We start from the raw sequence: 10,008 nt of genomic DNA on the forward strand, positions 1-10,008 counted from the left end.
AATACTCTGTTTCGCGAGTGGAGGTAAACGAGTCGCACTTCCATCTTATCTGCCGTCGTCAATAGCACGGAGGCCAAATTTCTTACACTGTTGGTGCCAACTGTTTATGGAATCCCAAAGATGTAAGGTACAAAGATAAATTAGCTAGGGGAGATGCTGTTCGTCAATTAGCTGTGTCATTTAACACAAGTGAAGGTGAAATCCAAAGAAAGTTACAAGGTTTGAGAAACTAGCATTGAGCATGCTTCGAATCCTTGAAATTTTTATCCACCGAGGCCAATGTTGGTAGAAAAACAGTCAGAAATCTAACTATTGTAAGTATTGTAAATAAATAAGTTATATATATAAATAATATACATTTTAACCCTTTCACTACCGGGCACCGGCTACCGCATTAATTTTTAACTAAAAAAACGAATATTTTAAATACACTTATTAGATAACGAATACCAAGTTTCATTGGTAGTCAGTAGGTACAATAAAATTTCATATATATATATATATTTCATATGCAACCGTCCAGCAATTCAAAAATGTCTTGTGGTTTTAATTTATTAGCCATAATTAGAATGAAAAATCAGGAATAGAATACTATTTTGTATAAACTATTCAAATATTGTATAAAATACTCGTTACTCGACAACAAACACCATATAATATATAAATAAAAATGTTTATAATAATATATATCAATAGATATTATTATAAATGTGTTTATGCATGTAAAAAAAGTATATCAGCATTGATGATAATTTTAACAGTGAAGATAAGTAAAAATAGTGGTAAAGATATTTAAATAATATCGATTTAATTATTGAACCATTTTAAAATTAACGATTTATCCTCAAACGATTTTAAGTAATTGTATTTTTTTTTTTTTAGTATTAGTATTTTTTTTTTTTATTATTATTTATTATTTATAAAATATAACTAGTTTAAGTCGAAGATACTTGAAAAAAAAAATAGATTTTAAATAGATTTTCCATAAGTATGGCTTACAATACTTATAAAAAAACTTAAACTTAATGTACAGCATAGTGATACCCACTTGACCACGCTTTTTTTTAGATTTAAAATTTTAAGTTATATAATATTGCAACTTAACAGTATTCATTGAAATTCTATTATAACATATAAATTTTGCTACAATATTTTTCAAATTCCAGCTTTTTATTATTATTAGTAGTTCCGTTATCACACTTGTAATTGTATGTATCTTGGGGTACTCGTGGGTATAGTGAAAGGGTTAATAAAATAATACATATATTTATCTATTATAAATTGCAACTTCATTTATTAATATTTAAAAAAATTCACATATAATGATAATAATGATAAATAAATAATTATTATAAATTATAATAATAATTAGTAAACTGATACATATATATATATTCTGCTAAGCAATTTGGTTTTAGGGAGGGAATATCCACTAATGACGCTTTATTTCATATTACTAATTATATTTATAATAATATTGATAAAAGTAATTATGTAATAGGTGTTTTTCTTGATATAAAAAAGGTATTTGACACTGTAAATTTTGATCTATTAATAAGAAAGTTACACTATGCTGGGATAAGAGGTAATATCTTAAAATTAATCAATTCATACCTAAGCGATAGAACTCAGATAGTCAGGGTTACAGTAATTTAAGTAATATTTCAATTGGTGTCCCACAGGGTTCTGTATTAGGCCCTTTACTGTTCAATATTTATGTCAATGGCCTTCTTAATGTTTCCATAAAAGGTGATATTTATAGTTTTGCTGATGATACGGTTATGCTTTTTAATAATAAAAGTATTGAAGTACTATTTAATGAAGTTAATCTCTCATTAGATAGTGTACAGAATTGGTATGATAATAATTTCTTAAAGTTAAATCTTAAAAAATTTAATTATATATTATTTAATCTTAGACCTAATTCAATTACATTGAATAATCTTGTCATTTGTTCGCATTCCTTAAATTTTAAAAACAAAATTGTATCCTGTAATTGTCAACATATTCAAAGAGTAAATCATATTAAATATTTAGGGTTAATATTTGATGATAAACTTAAATGGAATTATCATATAAATAAGTTGGTTAATACCATTAGGAAGTTATTTTATAACTTTAAAAGCTTAAAATATGTTTTAGATTTTAAACATTTGAGAATTATGTATATATCTATAGTTCAGTCCTTAGTGTACTATGGATTGCCCTTTTGGGGTGGTACTTAAAAAGATTATTTGACTCCTTTAATTACAACTATCAATAGTTTAATAAAACTTATTATCTAAAAGCCTTTTTTGTATCCAACAAAACAGTTATATATTGATTTTAATGTTCAACCTATATCAATATTATATTATAAATCTTTGCTTTTACTTATATATAAATATAGACATTGTTTGAATACCATAGACTCTATGGCATAGAGCATAATTATAATACTAGAAATAAGTGTCATTCTAATATTAATTCTATTAGATTTTATAAGACAGTAACTTCACAGAGTACTATTTCCAAATGCACATTGTTGTGTCGTAAATTAAGTTTAAATCTTATGAATTTACATAATATTAACTCATTAAAATTATATATTAAGCTTAACCAGTTTGATAATGTTACACTTAATTATTACTTGTAATTTTGTAATTGTAATTTGAATTAGATTTTATACTGTTATACTGTTATATAAATTTTAAATAATTCTGTTAATATTTAATACTGTAAGAAACTCTCACTTCTAAGCACAAGCTTTTAGCTTTTTAGAAGTGAGTCAATATATTATTTTGACTTTATTGTATTATAATTTTATATTGTTTGTATTATTTTATGTTGTTATATGATATATTGGCAAAATAAACTTAAATTTACTTACTTACTATATAGGTAATACAGTCTACAATACTATTTATTAAGCAAAATTTAAAGGTCTAGTTTCCATGTTTAGTAGACAACGGTTGTATTGCCAAGGTAGTTCTCCATCTCCTGATACAAAATAATTCATAAATTCATTTCGTACATCTTTTGCAGTTACACTAATAATAATTGTATACACTAATATTAACATATTAATAATTATGGTATGTACCTTTGAGACAATTGCGCTTTGGGCTGCAAGCTATACCAGATAGATAAACCCGATAAACATTAAATACTCGATGAACTCGAATTTCGATGCACAACAATCACGAAGCAATGAGCAAACGAATAAAAACGAATGCTTATAATTTGAATAAAATAAAATAATAGGTACCTAATTGACAATATTTCATTTTAATTTACAAACTATAACAATATTACTACCAATTGGCAATCACTCCACCAAATGGATAATCATCGTCAATATTTCGTTTTTCCGGAAATATTGACTTATTGATAATTTACCAATAACAACCCCAGCGTTCGACTAATATTTTGTACCTAACTATTATATTTTTACTATAAATAAAGACATGGAAAAAGATGAAGATATATCCGATTTTTGAATCCACCTTTCGTCATAACTATATAGTTATATATAGTAATATATATAAACAATATACAATATATATACTACATAGTAATATATATATACAATATACAATATATATACTACATAGTAATATATATTACTAAGGCGTAATATCACACCATTTTTTTGTATATTCTAACGACTATATTGTAATATATACTAAATAAATAATTTAAATGAATAAATTTAACCTGAAAATAACTAAAATTAAAATAAACTTTTCACAAGATTTTTGAGTTCTGTTACATATATTTTGGTACAAATTATTATTTTATTATTATACAAAAGTACGTTTATAATTCTGTAATTATATTAAAGTCTTATAATATAATATTATACGTCTAATTTACTTTGTTTACTTTTAGACTAGTACACTTTGACTTAAGGCCCATAACCGGTAATGCTTAGATTAATAGATTATAATATAAATATATTAGAAAAAAAAATATATTATTAATAAAACACATTTACTATTAATACTACGACGATTATTAATTATACATAATATATTATAATACAATAATATTAATAAATATAATACTATTAATAGCATTATATAATATTTATTATAAAATATTATTATACATTTATTATGTGTTCATCATAAATACTTTTTTTTGTATACAAAAAAAATGATATGTTTATTATTTTAAGACCGGGAAACTTGCTCAGTGCCACTACTAGCGTGTAACCAGGGCCCAGGGGTGCTCACTGCTCAGCACCACCAGACGCCTCAATTAATAAATTGGGTCCCCGAAATTTATAGAAGTCTTAAGAGGATGCCAGCGTAGTATTAGTTATCTCTCTCTAACCCACGCGCAACATAGCAAATTTTACGTTCACAAAAATGATTATAACCATATTGATTTTTCAAAGTAGAGTGAAATGATCTATTATAGAATTTAAAGTAAAGAACATTATCTAGGAAGTTTCATAAGCGTTTTATTGTATTTTTATTTTAAAGCGAGTTATGAGTTTTTTAAGATGGTATAAACAATTTACAATTTTAAAATAACAATATAATAAAACGCTTATGAGATGCCTTAGATAATGTTCTTAACTTTAAATAATAGGTCATTTCACTCTAATTTGAGAAATGAATATGGTTATACTGGTTATAGTCATTTTTGTGAACGTAAAATTTGGTATGTTGGTTAGAGAGAGATAATATAACTAATACTATGCTGACATCCTCTTAATAGTAATAAATTTGAGAGTAGGCAAACGGCAGTAAATAATAAAATACTACTTCATTTACTCATATGTTCATATATTTTATAGTGATTTGAGTCTCGTAAGTTTACGTTGTAAAATTTTACCGGTAAATTCGGTGCATCAAAAGGTAAATTTACAAAAAACCTTTTGGATTTACATTTTTTACCGTTTAAAAAGTTGAGTCTCCGTTATATCTGTATGTTTTTGTATTTTTTTTATCAAGATATTTAATACAGGATTTTAATACAAATCAAGATTTTAGATTCTGAACGGAGTGATATGAATGTATTAATTCTACTCGTACAAAGATGTGTTATTTTTTTAATTTTTGTGTCTGTTATCACGTTTTGAAGTAATAATAATGCTTTGATTTTTGACTTCAGCCCCTCTTTGAAAAGGAAAATTCACCTAGTTGGTACTTTGGGGGGGTCAAAAGTAAACAATTTCCAGTAGTTTTCAAGAGCGTCAAGAAAACCCCTAAAAATGTAACGGAAAAACGGGAATTTTTTCGCATATAACCAGTTTAAAAACAAATCATTAAAAATACTTGAAATTTTCACAAAATGTTTGTTTTAATATTTTCTATACTAACAATTAAATTTTCAAAATAATTAGAATTTTTTTAAACTATATTTAATATTAATAAACCATTGAAATTTCGATTTTTCTAAATTTTTTTTCTTGAATGCCGATAAAAAAAATTTGGCTTTTCAAAAAATCTTTAAAATTTAATACAAGGTTTAATATAAGTTTTACTTATAGTAGTAAAAAAAAAAAATCAAAAATCGTTACTCACAATTTTTTTTTATAAGCATTAAAAGTTCAAATGTTTACGAAATACATCAAAATCACGAAAATTTGCAAGGAATTTTGAAATTTAAAATTCATAAAATGTTTGTGATTTATAGTTTTATACCTAAGGTTAAAAAACACAATACAAGGTTATCCATAAGTTTCTTTAAGTAAGTGTAAAAACTTTTGTAAAAAAAAATTCCAGCGTCAATATAGAAAAATTTTTATGAGCGTATGAAGTTTAATTTTTTACGAAATCGCGTAAAATATAACGATATATTACAATTTAAATATAGGTAATAATAACTAATAATATAATATATCCTACTAATTATCATTGACTGACAAATCATCTCCGTTCAGAATCGTTTTTCGTATACAATAATGATACCTGTCATTGCATTCAAATTTAACACATCCATTATAGTGACCAGTGACCTACTCTCCATCTCTACTATACAGCAGAGCGATACCCACTTGTCCACTTTTTGTATATTGATAATGACCGATAAGGTGTTTTTTATTTGTTATACTTTAGTAATTATTTCTACTTAAACAATAGGAATAGAAAACTATCAACAGCCGTCATAACCACACACTTATACTGTTCATAACCGCACATTTTCCACCGTTCAATACCTTACACATTTTTCACAGTTAAAAATTAAACAGCAAAATCATAAAATTGTTTTTCATATGGACAAATACCCATAATCTGTACAAACGCCTTAAGAATCAAATGTGGCAAACCAAAAAAAAGTTTCAACCATAATCCAGATTGTGAATTATTATATTATTGTAATTTTGTTTTAATACTGGAATAGGTAGAACTGATTTTTCTGTATAATCTTAAAAGTTTTTTTTTAATGATTTGTGGTAGGTATTGATTAAACATGATGTAAAACAAAACTGGTTTTGCGATATTAAGCGATATAATGTTATTTAATACATTATGAATATATTATATCAATGGGTGCGGTATTGAACGGTTTGTTTTGGGGAAAATATGCAGTAATATTATTTATTAAGGTATATAGGGGTGTGGTTCTGAACGACGGCCAAAATTATATAGTTATTAATTGTTATTTTTAATAAAGGGATTAAACACTAATGCTTTATAGTTTATTTTATATTTTTCTTACAGAAAAGTACTACAGCACCAGCTCAGACTACTTATAGCAGGACCAATACAGGAGAAGTGCGAATTCAGAGATGCGTATATGCCGCAACTAGGAACTTTTGTCAACCAGCAAATGCCTCACGCCTGAAGAATTACTGGCTACTGCAGGCATAACTTGGACTCACCACTAAAATAGCTTTGGATTTCGCTTACGTTTCAACTGACTGCAATACCTATTATATAGAGGTAAATAAATAATTTTTATAAAATTTTTATAATATCTACGGTACAATTTTAGCGTTTTATAATTTTATAGATATATACGAATTTAATATAAATATAGACGTGTATTTTGAGAGCATTTCTAAGTATAAATTCATAAATAAAGCACATAATAATGAACTCATTTTAATAGTTAATTTTTTTATATTTAAGAAAAATAGAACATGAGTACATTACATAATACATAAAAAATGTACACATTAAAAACTAGAAATGTAACAATGTATCTATCATTATTTTTAATCCACCTCCTTAAGCTGTGCTTGTGGCGAGGTAGATCAGTTATTAGTATACAATATAATATTTAAAACTTAAAAAAAATGTGATAAAGATTAACTTTAATTAAATACTTAAGCAATATTTGAAATATTTAAACTCCTATTTAACACACAAGTAAGTCTATATATAACAACAATAAGTATAAATTGTATTAAAACTAAAACAAAACCTAAAATTATTATTTCAAACAATATTAAAATACTTAAATACTAGATAAGATACAACTATAGTTGAAGAAACAAATAGTTAGCAATAGCTTTTTTATTAGTTATATAATTATTCTTATTCACATTACTAGAAATATATTTTTTTAGATACAACGGCAATGAGTTAAAATTAGTTGGACCTAAATAGTCCACAAACTTTTTCCAATACTCTTATTAGTGTAGTTTACTTGCATGTCATATGACCTATTTTCCTTTCTGTTATTTTTTTGGATACGAAATTTATCAATTTGAAACATAATAGAGAACTGCTTGTATATAGAATATAGATATCTGACCGGTCGCGGTAGAGTTTTAAAAACTTTATATTCAGTAGTGATCGAACTATATAATTCCTTTTTATTTAAATATATTCTTATAGCAAGATTCTGTTGTATCACGAAAGGCCTAATTGCATTGTCAGTACAGCCACCCCAAACTAATAAAGTAATAAACCATATTGGAATATTTATTTGTATAGTGCATTATATACAATACGCAAAATGTCTGTGGGTAAAAGTTTGTTCAGTTTAAAGAGTTTGGAAATAATAGATCTTAACTTCATGACCAAATTTTCGACATGCAATTTCCAACGGAGATTACAGTCAATAATTAGACCTAAATATTTCACTCGAGTGACACTTACATATTCATTTTTGGCAGTCGCATAATTTTAAGTTTAAATCACTAGTATTGCAAGAGTGAATAATATAGTCATTGAACGGAATAGATAAGTTATAAATAGAAAAGGCAACAAATACATTTTTATTTATATTTAAAGTAAGTTTTATATTATTAAATTCTTTAAATATGTTATTTACTCCTATGGTTGTTTTATGATGAACATTTTCCCATGAGTTAATATAAAATATATAGAACATAAACGTCGTACCATTATGACAACAGACGCCAGTTGATAAAAATATAGGCTGTAGTTCGATCATATTATTATCGCATTAAATGTATCCATTATAACTCCTCTATAGACTGTAGTTACAATATAGGTAGGTATAGTGGTACTCACCGAACCATACTTATACATAGGAATTTCCGCTCTATATAATCGAATGTACATTTTCTTTTTCACCATATAAGGGCATGCGATTTAAAAGATACCACATTCGTACGTATTGTATTATTAGATCCATTATTGATTATTTTTGACCGGAAATATACACTGAAATACATCCACCTACTTATTATTGTTATATACCTAAATTGTAATAATATGTCCATTGGCGTCTATACAGAATGTTAACAAAAACGTCGTCTCTGCGACGCCACTGCAGACTTCGCCAAAATATGTGCCATAATACATCGATGTTGAAATGACATCCTGCTGAGGTGGTACACGAAATAATAGTGCGTATATATACCATCTGCCCATATGTATAAATGCGTATACAATACCTACATCCGCCGTCACTCCGTCAATTTAACATTTTTCATGCGTAGAAAAAAAATACTGACTGTTTCATTATACAGAATCAATAAAGATATATCTTGGACGTGTATTAAACACGCTATCTATAAAATATCACAATATTTAATTTAAAATCATATAAATTGTTAATAACGGAATAGAAACGTAAAAACGTATTATATTTTTTTATATTCTGAAGGTCAGAAAGAAATGGTTATTATATAATATATAATATGTATACGTTTTAATTTTTAAAGTATATTTAATAAAATCGCCTAGTGTGATTGGGTAATATCAATATATATATATATATATATATATGATATATCAATATATTTATATCGTATACACGTTTAAATGTTTATGTGAGCACGATAATTAGTAGCACCAGACTAGTTTTTCAAATCCTAAAAAGCGTTTTAAGCCAATGGCCACAGTGATGAGATAATTCTCTACGAAATCTGAACACTTTCGAACATATTATGTAGGTAAAATGTGCACCACCATACGAAACGCTTGCACGTATTATTTTATTCTACCATCTGCTGTATACAACAACCATGTATATATGTATTTCGAAAATTATCTGTTTTAATCATATTTCACTATCAAATCGATGCAAGTTAGGTCAGATTAGTGCCCTATTTAAGTGTCAGACACATTTCAAAGTTTGCTCTGTACGTATCATTAATATTACGTATAAACATTTTACACAGGTACCTATAGTTTTTATTAAACCACAAAAAATTGGTAAATATCATATTATAATTCTCAATACAACGTTAATTATATAGTTTAGAAATAGCTATAAATAAATTTAATTTGCTCAATAATATAATATTACCTTAATAATTAATATAAAAGTTAAATTACAGATCAAAAATAAACTGTTTTATTCGTCAAAATTGTAATTTTAATATTATATTAGACTGGAGTCGGCCGATCACAATAAATATACATATTGGTATAATAATAGAAAATGATTAATAACAAAACTATAAATAAATGTGAAAAGGATATAATATAATGTCGTGTGCCTTTTTATGGATGTTGATATGCCGCCTTTGTAATTACATTGTAGATTGCAGCGTTGCTATAGATATATTATTTACTTAAATGACTAATATTGACACAGCTGCAAAGATTGTGATTATTCATATTACTAAGTCCAAGAGTAATTTAATTAATT

This window comes from Rhopalosiphum padi, chromosome 3 (genome assembly GCF_020882245.1).
Source record: "Rhopalosiphum padi isolate XX-2018 chromosome 3, ASM2088224v1, whole genome shotgun sequence".
In the NCBI taxonomy this organism is placed as follows: Eukaryota; Metazoa; Arthropoda; class Insecta; order Hemiptera; family Aphididae; genus Rhopalosiphum; species Rhopalosiphum padi.